This window comes from Callorhinus ursinus, unplaced genomic scaffold (genome assembly GCF_003265705.2).
Source record: "Callorhinus ursinus isolate GAN/ISIS: 27379988/994484 unplaced genomic scaffold, GSC_fseal_2.0 scaffold9, whole genome shotgun sequence".
In the NCBI taxonomy this organism is placed as follows: Eukaryota; Metazoa; Chordata; class Mammalia; order Carnivora; family Otariidae; genus Callorhinus; species Callorhinus ursinus.
The window spans coordinates 55664687-55681212 of NW_027397071.1; the positions used below are offsets into that span (position 1 = coordinate 55664687).

Sequence of the window (16526 nt, forward strand, 5' to 3'; positions counted from 1 at the left end):
CCCCCCCATGTGATTGCACTTGCCAAACCCCTTCTCTGGCAATCATGAAACTCAGTAATTGTCATCTCAGCTGTGTACTTTGTCCTTCCTTCTTTGTGGGGTGGCTCTGATCTTCCACAAGGGTCAGGACAGCTGTCTCCAGGAGCTGTGCTTTGTAACATGACCACATGGGTAATGTAACATTTAATTTTTTTTTCTTCTCTGAGTAGAGCTCTTTATTAGAAATTAATTTGCTCAGGTTGTTAGGTTTTGTTTGCTTTTAGCATGCTGAGGTTATTTCCCCTGGGTCGGACATGGTTCTCTGAGCTCTTTCTCGCCTGTGCCTCAAGTTCTGGGAAAATGATTTCTAGATTGTCGCTCTGTGAAGCTGAGTTTTGGTAAATTATGTTTTGAACAGAGGGCTCCTTCTATAGTATGTGCAAAAAAGTCTTATTATCCTTTAATTCTTTTAAAGGTCCCTTATATGCTTTTTGAAATATTTCAAAAATAACTTGTTCTTAGAGCAGGAATCCTGTAAAAGTAATGGTGTTAGAAATGGCCTAGGAATGTGAGATATGGAAGTGCTTTCTGCAATGTTAAGAATGGTGTACACATTGGATCATAGTGTCAGAAATGGACGAGGGATCTGGTGACCTAATTGTTCCGTGTGATTTGCTACCTGGGTGACTTTGGGCAAACTATCCAATCTCTCTAAGACCTGTTTCTTCACTGCAAAATGAAGACTCCAGGCCATTGGTTGAGGTGAAACCCAAGGTCCTGTCCAGGTTTAAAACTCTAGGCTGGATGCCTAGAGATCTTGAACTTAATTTGGACACAGCCACTCACAAGCACGGGAGCTCTGTTCGCGCACCTGCCTTCTCTGGAGCCCCAGTATCTCATCTTTAAAATAACAATCAGGGTTCCTATTTTGTGTCTTTCCAAGGTGATTAAGAGAATTTTATTTGAACACACACATGTGAAAGTACTTTTTTAGCTGTAAAATCCTATTAGAAGCGACTAACTTTATTATGATTTCATGGCAATGTGCCAACAAAATGGTGGGATAAAAGTGAAAAGATGAAAAGTCATAGCACATCATATTGACGGTTTTTAAATTGTGCTTTTAAAATGTTGGTTTTACATTTCACCTTTGAATTTTTTTTAATCCCCACCTTACATCTTAAGTTCTTGATTTGAGCTTGGGGAAGGGATTTGTAGCTTTCATGAAATTTTTCAAAGCAGTATTTGATATCCCCATTTTTTTTAAACTCTGTGCTTTTTTGTGGGTGTTTCCTCCTGGAATTCCTGGGGGAAGAGACCTCTTCATGCTTCTTCTGATCATATATCCCTTCCTCCTTGGGTGGATATTAGTTGGTGATACCTAGAGAATCACAGGTGTTCAGTGAATGACTGTTTGCAGGACCAGCTAGTTGCCTTCTGGAAACCACCAGTTAATGGGGGCCTAGTCAAAACCGGCTCGCTTTTTAGACCCAGTCAAAACTCGGGAGTAGTTCCTTTATCGGTTTGGCTCTTGGAAGCCACTGAGTATTAATTCTGTTATCTTGATCTTGATCTTTGTACCCTTCAACAATACCCCTAATTTATACTGTCAGTTTGAATAACCAAAGGCTGAAGTTCATCATTCCTGGGGAAAGACATCATGATTGAGGTCAGTGGCCCCACAGTCCTTGCCCCTGGTGCGGTGCAAAGGTACAGGGATTCGGCAGATGGGGTACGGAAGAGTGGCCTGGAGTCAGCACATAGAGTAAGAAGCGTGTGCTTGCCAGTGGGGGCCCGGAGCGGGGAGGGTTGGGGCCCGCTAACACACCACCAACGGAGCCTGCCCTCTCACTGTCTCCCCACCCTGGTCCCTACTCCCCGCCCCAAGATACTAATCTTAACCCTAGAGCTGGTAATCTATAAGGAAGCATATAATACAGATTCAGGAGTCAGGTATTTGCAAGATACAAAAAAAGATCTTAGAATCCAGAAGACATGGATTCCATCCTCTTTCCTACCCCTTCTCGCTGGGGAAACCTGTGGCCCATCTCCTCTCCTTGTCTAGCCACGGTCAAACAGGGACCGCAAGGCCTGCCTTACTGAGTTGTTAAGAAGATGAAATGAGTGTGCACAAAGGAAGGTACTTGTGGAACTGTGAGGGTCATTGGGAAGGAGATGTCAAACGAATGCACGGGTGAAGGGGAGACCCGAGGGCACCCTCCTAAGCAAAGCTGGAGATCCTTTCCTTTGACCGCTGTTGGGTTCTGCTAAGGCGTCTTGTCTTCCCATCAAATGAACATGGGAGGTGAGTGTGGAATGGAGGCTGCCAGTTCTGTGGGCCTCAGGCCTCCAGCTCTGCACGGAGCTCACACCAGCTCACCTTTGCTACCTCTAAGAGAAGACAAAAGAATTAATGACGAAATGTCAGGGGCTTTTAGAAATACTCACCGGGTCATGTTACACACACGTAGTGTTGGATGTACCGAGCTGCCACAGTTGTATTATCAGTCATTTTGTTGTGTTCATTATTAGTCATAAAGACTTTAACCAGAGTCCATTTTAAAAATAATCTTGTTGGATATGCTTAAGGAAAGGAGCATGATATTTCTTTTAAAACTTTGTAGAAGAGAATGCTACCCAGCATCCTCATACTTGGCGGCAGAAATTAATCTAAACTGTTTTGCAAATTTACCAAGTGCTTGCCTGAATAGACAAGGAGCCCGGGGATATTTCTCGTGGGAGTGATGAGTTGCGAATCCCAATATGAGACGTGTGGTAAAAAAAAAAAAATAACAAAAAAACCCCACAAAAATGCCTCTGTTTAAAGAGGGAAGAGAAGTTTCTGAATATATGGCAAAACAGGTTATTTTTAAACTGAGGAAAAATAAGACTGTGGGGATTTCAGAGATTCTATGATTTTATTTATTCCGTGATTTATTTTTGTGGGACTTTTTTTTGCATCTCATCCATATTGCCGAGGCAAGAGGATATGCTAGAGAAATAGAAGACCGTCCGTGCCCTCCGAGCCTTCGTGCTCCTGAGGGGACAAGGTACGGGCAGATAGCAGAATGATGACTTATGCAAAGCAGGAGGGTTTGGTGGAAACATTGTGTTGTTTAGAGTCAGGTGCACTTGGGTTCTGGATCTGAATCTACCCTGGAAATGGGACCTGGGGCTTGGTGTTCCATCAATTCTGTGCCTCAGTTTCCACTGCTACAAAATGGGGATAATGCTCCTTACCTTCCCAGATTGTGAAGATTAATGAGATGAGGCATGTACAACACTTAGCAGAGACCACGGCACACGGTCGGCTCTGTTCTCCTCTCCCTCTTCTTCCTTCCATGTTCTGCTGCCACAAGGAGACGGGAGTTAGGAAGTTCCTGAGTAGTTTTGAAGAATGTGGGCTGTGACAACATTTTTTGTGGAGGAGCGTCTTCCCTTGGACCTTGAACTGGCTCTCTTCTGCTTGCCCTTCCAGGGGTCCTCCCTGCTCTTCTCTCTCCACCTGCCTCCCTTCACAAAGCTCACTGCATGGACTGCCTCCAAGGGCCGCCTGGCCCCCTCACCTCTTCTCCCAGGAGCCGACGTTGAGTCCCAGGGGGGCCAAGGGGTGGGAAGGAGGGGAGTGAAGTCTTTATGGTTTGATCCACTTTTTGGCATTCTTCTGGCAGAGTTGACTGGGGAGTGCTTTCTCCTAGGCTGAAGGTCACCATTCCTTTCAAGGCAACTGTCTCTACCTTCCTTTCTGGTTCTAGTCACCTCCCCCTTCTTTCACCCCTTCAGGCCCAGGGGAAGGGAACAGCTCTGCTCTCCTGTCCCGGGCTACTGCAGTGTCCTGTGGGGTTTCCCTCGAACATAGCTTACCCTTGTGTAAATGATCTCTTTACTCTTCTGGAAGTTTGGCATCGACTGACGGATGTGGCCTCAGAGTGCGTGCTGAGTTGGAGGAGGCCAGGAGGTGTGTGCAGTCTTGGATGACCAAGGTGTGCCCTGGGGTCTGACCCAGCCAGTGTGGCTATAGCCCTTAGCCCCAGTGAGGAGGAGCACCTGAGCTGGGAGTCACCTGAGCTGGGAGTTTGGGGAGGCAGGCCGGACTGGAGCCCGACGGTCAGGTTACGTCAGCGTATCAGATTTCATACCCTAGCAGAAAGAGTTTTAAGTCATTGTCTCCTGATTCATTTTGACAGGCAGGTATTGAGAAACTAATAGGCATATAGTATAGGAAATATCAGAAAATTTCCCCTTTTCCTTCCGAAGAATTAAATGCAAATGAAATCGTGGGAGGGGAAAGCAAACAGTATGCGATGAGCGAGTCCCTCCTGTAGTACCAGGCAATTTGCATGCATTATCTTATTTCTTCTGCTCAGCAACCATTAGGGCTAAGGTTTCCCAGCTTTACTGAGATAGAATTTGAGGCTCAAAGATGTCAAGGGATTTGCCAAAGGTCACACATCTGGGACTTCACGGAGCCATGATTTGAAAACCCAAGGCAAATCTGTGAGACTGTGATGTTCGTGTTTCTTTGTTTTTGTTCTTTGTCAGCTACACAATATGAATCGTGATGTCTTTAAGGGTTCAGATGAGAGGTATAGATAAGTACTCCTCAGGCCCTTCATTACAGGCCCTCCTAGTAATGTCATGCACAGCAGGGAGGAAGGGAGGAGTTTCTCTGCAGTCTCCGAACAGACACACAGGCTGGCCTCCCAGAGACCAGGGTGGGTATGAGCTCATAACAGGACTGATGCTGGCTCTCTCTCAGGACTCGGTTGTCTTCTTCCCATTGCACAGGCCATCGTTCACTCCCTGCCATGGGGTGCCCTCAGTGACTACTTCTACTGAAGATGATCTCTCTCTCTTAATTATTTATATATTTTTCTACTTGGAGGCTTCTGTTCATCTTTACTTGGGCTTACTCATCCCTGGTGCTCAGTCGTTCCCTTGCTGCCTCCTGGCTTCTCCCTGTGCATCTTTTCCCTCCTGGTCCCATTACCACTGGACAGAATCTGTATTAATGAGATCAGATTCTTGAGAGAGATAATGTGCATATCTTCTCCTATATCTGCTTTGGATCTAACTCTCCTTTGCCAGGCCAAGTCGTGGCTTCTCAGTCAGCCAGTGAATTGTCCTTGGCTGAGGAATCGACTCCTGGTGCAATCAGCTGGGATTTGGATTAGATTTGGAGTGGACATCTGTGGGGCCCATTTTGTCTACCCCAGGCTACCCTCTGGCCCTCAAAGGTTCACATCCAGCCCAAATGCAGACTACGGGCAAGGTGTCTCCAGGGTCTCATCAGTTCAAAACCTTAAATCTCATCGAGACCTCATCTGTTCAAAAGCCCAAGCTCTTAGGATCTAGATCACCTAAATCGTATTCTGATGATTAAGTCATGGGCATATGGGCATTTTGGGGCGGGGGTGGGGTGGGGAGGTATTTTCCCACCTACCAGCAGCACTTACCATCACGTGATAAGTATTTTTTATGGCTTATGTCACGTGATACCCTCCCTGTATCGGCTATGTATTCTCAGAGTCCTCTTATTTTGCGGTGAATGCGTTCAAACTCGGGGGTTCAGTACTGGGCCCAAACCCAGGGACTAGGGAGTGGGGCCATGCTTGGCACTGAAGATGCTTCTGCTTCCCAGATTTTGCTGCCCTTTTGAACCACCTGGGGAGCTTTTAAGCATCCCGGTGGGCGGGTGGCCCCTCACAGCAGTTAAATAAGAGTCCCAGGATGGCAGGCAAGTGCCAGCAGTCTTTCCAGATCCTGAGGTGATGCCATCGTGGGGCAAAGTTTGGGAGCCTCTGCTCCGTCCTGCCTCTGTCCTCAGTAGAGGCCGCTGTGCCAAGGGGAAGGGTGCCCGCAGTCAAGGAAGCCTTCCCCATGGAGGGGAGTTTGAACTGCCATCCCAAGGAGTGTTGAGGGTTTAACGGTAAGGAGGAGATTGCATGGAGAAGAAATAGCTTTCCGTGTTGGTGATTTGCTCAGTATTTGCCAAGTGTGATTGAATTTTTATGTGTCTGTGAGAAGGTTCAAATAAATACATTCACAAATCAGGAAACAAACAAAAACGAGCTCCTTTGTCAGCACATCCATCCCTATTTATGGCTTCAGGAAAACATAGCCCCACCGGTTATCACTGTTGTGTGTGCTTTTTGTGAGGGAGATAATTGTGGAAATTGGGTTGCTTCCAGTCAAGTGCAGATCCTTTTGTGGAGAAAATTTGAGCCATCCGTGTATCCCATTTTACGGTAATTGAGATTGAACTAGCAAATCATTAGTGAAGCAAAGGAAGACGATGGGCCCCCTTTTTTTTTTCCCAAAAGGAAGGTGGTAAAAATGAGGTGTTTCAGAGAGAGAGAGAAGAATTAAAACGGGATGTCAGGGAAGGGAGAAAGCACGGCACCCCTCTCTTGGCTTGCTGGGCAGGGAGAAAGTGGCACCTGTTGGCAGCAAGTGCGAAGGGCTGCCACAGGACGAGCCCACTGACAGCGCCTGTGAGCCGGACAGCCGGACAGACAGCCGGCCAGCCGCTGGGATATGCACAGTTTCCGGGGGAGCCCTGCCCGGGACCTCCCAACAGGCCAGGCAGCTCGGCGACATGGCGCACTCTCGCTGGGCTTGCCACTTGCGGATGGCCATTGCCAGCTCGGAAGATAATGGAATGCAGCTGGTGGAAAGGAGAGTAAATAACGGCAGTACATAGTGCAGGTAAATCAGTGCCGGAAGCCGCCAGATGCGGCATTTGTTTATTTAAAACCCCCTTCACTGGGAGGGCCTCATTAAATACTTGTCCTCGCTTCCTGCACAACCCCAGGGAATAGCAATAGTTGTGCATTACTCAAACATGCTGCAGAGGGATCGGGACGACGGATGAGTGCTTTCAAGTTTGTGAGGAGCAAAGAAACCGTGTGGCCCGCTGCCCTCTTGGCTAATGGGGTTAAAGGGAGGAATGGTGTCCCGGCTAACATGCCCGTGAGGAAGGTGCCCCGTGGTGAGGAGTGTTGGGGAAGAGGGATGAGGGCCACCTGAGGCCAGTGCATGGTTGTGAGAGGGTGTAGCGGCTGCCAGGCCCTGATGTGTGTCTCTCTGTACTGCCAGCATGGAGCACAGGGGCCGCTCTGCACACAGTAGGTGCTCAGGAAATGTGCGTTGAAATGATTCGATTTTTGGAAACTGATTTAATGGCTTTGTGGGGAAGGAATTGGGGATATTTGCTTTTTTTTTTTTTCCTGAAGATTCATTTATCTAGAACATACTTGGAAAGGAAATTTGAAGAGCATAAGCTTTTATACTTACCAGGTCCATTGCTAAGCCTCCCCTGGCTTGCTTCCCCTGCACTCAGTATCGTTGGCCTCTAGTCCCCGAGTGATTCCTGGGCCAGCATCGTCTTGAAAGGACCTGAACGAAATCAGTCGCTCCCACTAAACCGCTGTAGTGAGAGCGGTAGTGGCCCCCTGTCATCTGCCCAGTCATCGACCCCATCAAGGAATAATTTTCGAAGCCTGCACCCTGTACCAGGGCATGGATTCTTATGTATAAATTTACATGCATGTACTGTTAATCTGCAAATTTAAGTAATAAACTATTTCCCTTTTTTTAGATAAAAGTAGTTTTAAGTAGTTATTGCAGAGTTTGAGTTTTTCACTCTAGTGGACTTTCTCGAGCGCTCCCTGGGCTGCATGTTCCCCGGTTTAAAGACTATGGGGCCCACTGGATCCCCATTTTACAGATGAAGAAATTGGGGCTGAGAATGGTTAAGTAACTCACCTGCCTAAAGGTGTATAGACAATCAGTGGTAGAGTCAGGCCTGAGTCCATCCCAGCCTCTGGGACAGGTTACTGCTTTAGGTTCTTCCACCTAGTGATACGTTTTTGTAGAATCAGAGGTGAGAATTTTGGAGATTGGGTGGACGTGGGGCCCCAAGTAGTGAAAACACTAATGGGATTATTTTAGGTTTATACAGCTGTTTTTTTCTGATGCTCTTAAGAGTTTATGTAATGAATTTTCATGGTGCAATAAATACTTAATGAAACTATGTGATCCATTATTTAAATGAAATGTTCCTAAGTATACTTTGTTGCTGTCACATAAATTCCGTTAATATTGTTGAAACCTGGTTTTGACTTTTGTTAGCTTTAGTTTGATTAAAGAAACACATTTTGTTCCTCCTATCATCCCCTTACTGAAGGTTGACCGATACCTGAATAATAATAGTGCTTGCTCTCTGGAACATGGCATTTTATGTTCCCGAAAGTGCTTTCACATAACTTTCATGTATTCCCATTCACTTAATCCCATGAGTCATACCCAGCATCATCCCATTTTACAGATGAGTAAACTGATAAACCATTTATATGGTTTTTTTTAATTCTAGAAGATTCTTAGAAAAGCCAAACTACCAGATAGCTGTAGAGTAAGATCCCATTTACTTATTTTTCATTTCAGAAAAAAAAAAAAAGAAAGCATGCTTTATTCATAGAGAATTTAAAATGACTTGGGTCACATTGTTTTGAGCCTATTTGAAAGCCATACTACTAAATTATGTTTTAGTATTATGCTTACAGCATAAATGAAGAGCCATTGAAAATTCCGTTTGATTTTTTTTTTTTGTAGAGACAGTTCTGATACTAATGTCCATGACACCACACAGTGTTGCTTTTATGAAAGCTCCTTTTCAGTCTCCATTTCTGTTTCAAAGGGGAAAAAAAAGGCTTTATTTGAGCATGAACCTTGTGAAACTTAGAACTGATCACATTTCCTTCTTTGCTTTGGCTGCTAGGAATCTCTTAGACAGCTTTATAGCCTCTCTTCCGCGACTTTACAGATTTTTCTGGTGCTCTATGCTGGTTTCCACCTTCACCTTCATTTCCAATTATTTGTTTCCCTTTACACCACTTTTCCTCATTTATTTATTTTATTCTGTTACAGAGAATGGCTTTCTAGAACGCTTTCCTGCAAGCTGAAATTCTTTTTATTTTCTTATTTTTTCATAATGGGAAATAAACATAACCCAACAAGCCACAATGAAGGTCTCAGGCCAAGAGAGGTCTCTGACCTCTGATTTTTCTCCCCTGAACACACACCGCATGGCAAAACAGCCCTGAGCGCGTCTACGGTGGGGTGGTTAATCTATGAACTTTGTGGCCTTCGGAGTTTTAAAGCCAGTGTATTATTTTTCTTGAAGGTTTTGCCCCAAACGGGGTAGTTCTGTGTTTGTTGTGGGGATGGCGGTCTTTTATCAGTAGTGAGGGATGCAGTCTCCCTGACCAGCCTTCCACTAAAGCTCCTGTAACATTTGTTCTTCTCATACCTCCAGCGGTTTTTCATAAATGTTGCCTTTGGGTTCCAGCAAAACCTCACTCTTTCTTATTTTATTATCCCTGAAGAGAACAAATGTGCAGAATGAGCAAACTTTAGGCATTTTCCAAATGGGCTCGATCAGATCAGGTAGCCCTTGACATATTTTTTTTAAAAAAGGGTAAGTTCTGACTCGCTAAATCTATAGCCCCACAGATGGAGAGGGAGAGGATGCAGGGAAGGCTGGCTTTGTCCAAGTAATGAAAAGGAGCTTGCAGTGATCTATGGGGCAGGTAGCTGAAAAGTCTTGGTGGCCCAGTTCCTGGCACGGAGGCAGAGTATGAAGAGGATGTCCAGAGCTCGGGAAGAAAAAGGCCTGCTCAGAACAACCTTGGTCCAGAGGCTTCAGCCAAGTCAGGCAGCTGGGCAGATCCAAGGTGAAGTTGGAATCTGTAATAAGAACTGACAGCCATAAACTAATTTTAACGTCAGCTAGTCCTGGGAATTAGAAAGCATGCCATCTAGGGAGCTGGAATGGGCCTGAACTTAAAAGTGAGGCTGGAACTGGCTTTGTGACATACCTTTGTGTGCCAGGGTCTGAGCTGGGCTTTTCAAAAACATTTTTTTTTTTTAATTTAGAAATCTCAAAATTACAGGGAAAGGTTTAAAAATTATACCTTTAAAAACTACAAAAACTGCCATACCCTTTACTTAAATTCACTAACTGCTAACATTTTATCCCATTAGCTTTATTGTTTGTGTATTCTCTATGGATATGGATACACACACACACACACACACACACACACACATTCATGCATGTACATAGATACAAGTATGTGATGTAGACAAGTGTATGTAAGGTGCACATATCCTAAGTCCTTTATTCTGAGGAATCAGGATATTCTCTTTGATTACCAGAGGAAAATTATCAAATTGAGTACATAACATGGATGCAGTATTTTTACCTAATATGCCATTTATATTCAAATTTGTCCATTGGTCCAGTAATTCCTTTTGTAGTATTTTCTCTCTAGTACAGGATCTTCTACAGGTGTTGCATTTGGTTGTTATAAATATTTATTTTCTTTACTAATATTTCCCCAGCTTCTCTTTGTCTTTTGTTACTGTATCTTTGAAGGATACAGTCTCCCTCCTCCCCTCCACCCCCCCCCCAATTTTTAAATGCATGATGTGATTAGATTCCAGGCCAGAATACTGCATGGTAGTGATGTATTCTGTTGAGGGGATTCCATCATCTCCATCTGCCCCGGCTTGTGAGTGTTCATTTGGATAAACTAATCGAGGTGTTGTTCAATTTTCCTTTGTGTAATCACACATTTTCCCCTTGCAACTATAAGCAGTAGGTGGGAAGACACTTGAAGGACCTGCAGATGTCTTCTCATCAAAACTTTCCTGGGATTTAACATTTATGGATGGTTCTTGCCTAACTAAGCTTCATTCTGATGGCTTCAAAATGTTGGCTTTTTGCCCCACACCCCCTCTGTATATCCCAGATAGTACCTCTTCTACTCTAAGCAGAGCAGCCTTCCCTCCTTCCTCCTTTTATCTCTTATCAGTATGGTTTCATGGATTGTTTTTTTTTCCCCCAGTGCTTTATTATCTATTGCCATCCTTAAATGACATTGGTGTTTAAATTATTCCAGATTGGGCCAATGACTGCACCTCCGAGATGGCTTCTGTATCCTTGTGACATGCCCCCATCCATTTGTGTTTGTCTTGAGCACTTCCTTGCTTGCTGAAGTAATGAGATATTTCAGGCTCATCTTGCACCTGCCCCACCCCAGCTCTGAAATCAGCCAGTTCTACAAGAACCCCTGGTTCCTTTTACTAGGGAATAGTAGTAAAAGAACAAAATTAAGGCATTAGGCACCATGATGTTCCTTGGGTATCTTTGTTCCTAGACCCGTTCAAGGGACAGAGCTGGGAGACGTATGCATATAAATGCATGTATGCGTACATACATACACAGATGCATGCGTATTTCACAAATCATGATTTTGCTGGAAATCTCCCATTTCCAGTCTGTCCCCACAGTATTCTTTCCTGGTTTCTCCCTTTCCATAATTTAATGTCTCCTCTTTCGTAGTGAGAACTGGGTTCCAAGAACATCAAAACATTTACCCCTTCGTTCAACACTGTCATACATTTAAAACAGTTTTGTAATTCGCCCAAAACACTACCAAAAAAAAAAACCCCACTAAAAGGAGTTTGGGGGTTGTTTGCAGTTCCCCCTTCTACAACCCTGCCCACGACTGAGAGTAAACAGTCAAATTCTGTGTTCATGAATTATTTGGATTAGTTCTTTCTCATCCCATCAGAGACTGTTTGTGACGTTCATTTGAGATGCCACTGGAGAGATTTGTCTCAGTCCACTTCCAGTCTGAGCCTCCCCCACCACCCCACTCCTCACCCCTGTTAATTGAATTTGATTTTTTGGGGTATGTAGAACCGTAGGCTTCCAAATGGGGGCAACAGTGCAGAAAACTGTACTCAGAAGTGTCACCCTCTGCCACATCCTTCCACCCGGTCACCTGGTCCTTCCACTGCCCAGATGTCCCTGTGTAGGAAAACGATGTCCTGGCTCCCTCTCTTGCCTACCCTGTGTTTCTTTATGTAAAGACAAGCAGATTTATGACTCTTTTCTTAAGTGCCCAGATCTCATTGATCTTCTAAATCTTACATTCTTGGGGGTGGTCTTTCCATTCTATTGATGAGGAAACAGGCTCTTCGTCTGGATGGTTATAAACTCTTGTGCCTTGTTAATAACCTGTTTTGGGTGCTTCATAGTTTGGACGAAGCTGATTAAGATGCCCAAGTCCCAAAACACGCAGGTAGTAGCATGCAGCTTTTAATCCCAAAGTCTGGCTTCTGGGACGACTGCCTCTTCGTCTGTGTTTTAAGTCTGGTTTTATCCTTTTGGAATGGAATTTGCAGTGTTCGTAGCATATCACAAAGGCTTAAATCTGGGTGTGGGACCCGGCTTGGAGGTTTTCTTGTTTTTGTTTTTGTTTAATTTAGGTGAAATGCACACAAAATAAAATTGACCATTTTAATGTGTACAGTTCATGGGTATTTATTACATTTATGATGTTGTGCAACCACTGTCTCTATCTACTTCCAAAACCTTTTTAGCACCCCTAGACGGGACCCTGCACCCACGAAGCAGTCACTCCCCCTTCCCTGCTTCCCTTAGTACTTGGCAGCCACTGATCTGCTTTCCATCTCTCTATGGATGTATTTGTTTTGGATTATTCATATAAATGGAGTCATATGGTGTGTTTGTGTTTAACTTCATTTGGCCTACAGTTGCCAAGGTTCATCCACGTTGCAGCATATATCAATGCTTCATTCCTTTTTATGGCCAGATAATATTCCACTGCATGGATAAGACCACATTTTGTTTTTCCAGCTGATGGACATCTGGGAGGCTTCTCAGGGAAAGTGGGGAGAAGAGTGGTTTTTACCCTGCCCTGCGCTGTGCTACTTAATAGCCATGTGACCTTGGACCAGCTACCAAACCAGCTTCTGCTTTTCTTTGTTAAATGAAAACTAATAATAAAACCTAACTTCAAGCGGTTGAAAGATTGAGTAAAAGAAGTTCATAGTATCATACCTGGCAAATAGTGGGCCCTCCTAAACGCTAGCTGTTCTCCAGTAGGATCTTATGAGAAGGATAATTGGGGGGAGAGAAAGCACAACTTTGTGTTACAGTAGGTTTTTAGTATGTGTTCTGTTATGGATGCTCTTTATGCTGCCTTTTTTTTGAAGGCCTATGTGTTTTCTCTGCTTTGCGGTTTGGTGTTTCTGTGCCCCCCTCTCCCAAACTCGCCCCCCAGCCCCCCCCAACTCACTGAACACAGGATTTTACATTTAGAAGCAGTTCACTAGACAGAATGTCTGTAGTGGAATGTTACATAATTCACATTTAGATTTGAAGAGCTCATTATAAAAAACCTGACACACTTCAGGAATATTAAATTACCGCAGATTGTGTGGAGCAAAGAAACATTATTGAAGCATTTCAAAATTCTAGGCGAGCCTGAATTTAACTGATAGGGTTTCACAGCTTTTACTGGGGGAAAATGATTTGAGTTGTCACATGGTTTCTGGCCCTTGGGGGACTTTAATCTCCTTAATTACAAAGAAACAAATTTCTTAAATAATTTGGAGTTACTTCACAGCATTTTCCCAACCTCTGGCTTTTGGAAAATTAAAGGGGACGCCAGGACCCAGGCTATGGCAGGTTCTCTTCTTCCTGCAGTTTCCTTTTTCAGGTTTTTATTTGAAATGATGTTGGTTTCATTATTGATACCAGGGTGTACTTCGGAAATCCACAAGTAATGCTTTATAAGCACTTGAACACAATCACATTTTGTTGAACACTCAGTGCTGGAGATACCCACAGAATAGGGAGAGGTGCTGTATTGTGCTTTACAAAGTTGAAGGGGGAAAAAATGGCCCAGTTCCCATCCAGTTTTATATACGAACTTATAAGAAGGCTTGAAATTGTGTAAAATCTATATATTTCAGCTCGTTTTACTATTTATGTGTTAGGTACCTACTGTGTGCAAAACCAGCACGATGGAAATATCTGTAGATTCTCTCTCTTCCTGCAGTGTCTTTAAAGGGGAGACATAACCTGCCTTAGTTTCTTCTTCTATAAAGGGAGGGTGACAGTATGGACTTGTAGTCACACACTGCCGTGTGACCTTGAGCGGTTAACACAGGAAATTATTAGCACCTCATCTTTATTAAGTGCTTTCCAGGAGGTGTGCCAGGTACTCTTCCAAGTATGTGACATGTGTAGTCACACCTCATTTCCACAGCTCCATGTTACCCCCATTATACCGATGGAGAAACTGAGGCAAGGAGGGGTCGAGTAACTTCCTCAATATCACATTGCTTATAAGTGGCTGAAGCTATGGAGCCGGCCAAAAAGCAGATCATAGTATAATCTATAGGGAGAGATTCCATTTGAGAGAGAGACCAGAAAACCTTTCTGCCTACGACACTTCTTTGAACTCAACCTTGAGGGGTCAATAGAATGTCAAGGGAGACTCGAGGAGAAAGACTGAAGAGAAAGGTAGCCGCACAAGTTACAGTTGCAAAGATGAAGAAGTACATCCCCTCCCTACTAGGCTTACATTTCCTTCTATTAGGTGGGCTGTTCATTGCAAGGCTCCTTGTCTTTGCATAGCTGATCCTTCTGTCAGAAACAGCCATTCATTCATATTTTTATACATGTACTTATTGAGTGCCCATTAGTCCTTTCTCTTATTATCCACTTGGCATAAGAATCATTCTTCAAGACCCCACAGAATAGGGCTCCTCCTCGGAGAAGTTTTATTGACTCTTCCAAGCAAAGGTGAGTATTTGCTTCTTTTCTTTTTATTAACATATAATGTATTATCTGTTTCAGGGGTACAGGTCTGTGATTCATCAGTTTTACACAATTCACAGCGCTCACCATAGTACATACCCTCCCCAGTGTCCATCACCCAGCCACCCCATCCCTCCCACCCCCCTCCACTCCAGCAACGTTCAGTTTGTTTCCTGAGATTAAGAGATCATAGGGGAAGGGAGGGAAAAATGAAACAGGAAGAAACCAGAGAGGGAGACAAACGGTAAGAGTACTTGCTTTTTTGTGCCCCAGTATACCCACCCGGTGTTTGTGTGTGTTAGTTCCAGTTGTGTGTATTGCAGTCCCTTACATGACTGACATCCCCATCAGACTGAGCATCTTTGACAAGAGGAATAAAGAATCCATACTCTTAGCCAGGATGGTTGCACAGTGGATGTCTGTTGACCTGAATGAGCCAGCATTTGCACCTGGCCCACTGTAGGTCCTTAGTAGATATTTGTTGCAGGGAAATGATCAGCGTTAATAAAATTATGTCCATGTATGGCCAAGCTTTGTGGCTCTGTCATCTCCCATGGAATGTGGCCTTCTCTCAGAGGAGAGGTTAGGAAGGGGGTGAGGCCTAGTGGTGTGGTGCAGATAGATGGCATAAGGGTGGCAGGGAAGGTTCTTGTTTTCTGTGTTTGATTTCAGGGACCCCATTCTAGGAAGGCAGTTTTGCATTTTCCTTAATTGTAGCTTTAGTTCCTACTGTTGAGACATCTTTCATTCGGGGCCAGCATCCTTTTAAAAAAAATCACTTGTTAAAAAATAAATAAACCAAGTATCTTTGGCTAAGGTGGGAATTTCCCTATTATTGGGCCTTCCTATAATTTTACTAATTTTATTTTTTTTAATCTAAGTATAATTAACACACAGTGTTATATTAGTTTCAGGCGTACAATATAGCGAGTCAACTGTTCTCAGTGCCAATCACAGTTAAGTGCACTCTTAATACCCTTCACCTATTTCACCCATTCTCCTCCCCACCTCCCCCCTGGTAACCCCAAGTTTGTTCTCTGTATATAAAAGTGTGTTTGTTTGTCTCTTTCCTTCTTTGTTTTGTTTTCTTAAATTCCACATATGAGTGAAGTCATATGGTGTTTGTCTTTCTCTGACTGACCTCACTCAGCATTATAACCTCTTGCCATTTGTAACGACGTGGACAAATCTAGAGGGTAGAAAGCCTTCCTATAATTTTATGTGGCTTTTTTATTAGACCTCTAGTTAAGCCTTCTTTGGTTATCATGATTAAGAGTTTCGGTTTACTGTTCTTTTTGAGCAGAAACCCACATTCAGGGTCAGCCTTTTTGGATTCAACCATTCTGGGTCTGTGGGATGAGCTCAGAAATGGCTGCACAGTTTGAAGATCTATTTCCAGTAGCTTTATCTTCCTTTTCTTTAAAAAATGGGATAACTAGTGAAATGTTTATTTTCAACTGAACTCTTTGATACAGCTATCAGATAGATGGTCACTGGGAAAGGCAGTTGACTCGACACAGGAAATACATTCATTCAATTTAACTGAAATCAAATGAGATAATGTATGTGAAGCAGTAGCTGAGGGCAAAGTATATAGTTAGTGCATAGTAAATACTAGCTGTAATTGAAGTGGTTGTATTATCATTATTATCATTATCATCTCTTCCCAGCACAGAGTCTGGACTTAATAGTACCTAGTAGTGTGCGATGCATATTTATTAAAGAAAGAAAAAATGGAACGTGTGGCTGCCTGCTTCTTTTCTTTTTCTCCCCATGTTAAATGCTTGTCTGCTCTTAAAGCTGAGGAAAAAGCTGACATAAAAATTGGCTTGCTGGAAAGTTTCTC

At 43.8% G+C, this 16526-nt stretch overlaps 1 protein-coding gene across 11 annotated transcripts in view; it reads left to right on the forward strand.

Annotated features, from left to right (window-relative positions):
* The window catches only part of DAB1 (DAB adaptor protein 1), a 1161086-nt gene that overhangs the window by 853331 nt on the left and 291229 nt on the right, over positions 1-16526 (forward strand). The window lies entirely within an intron of this gene.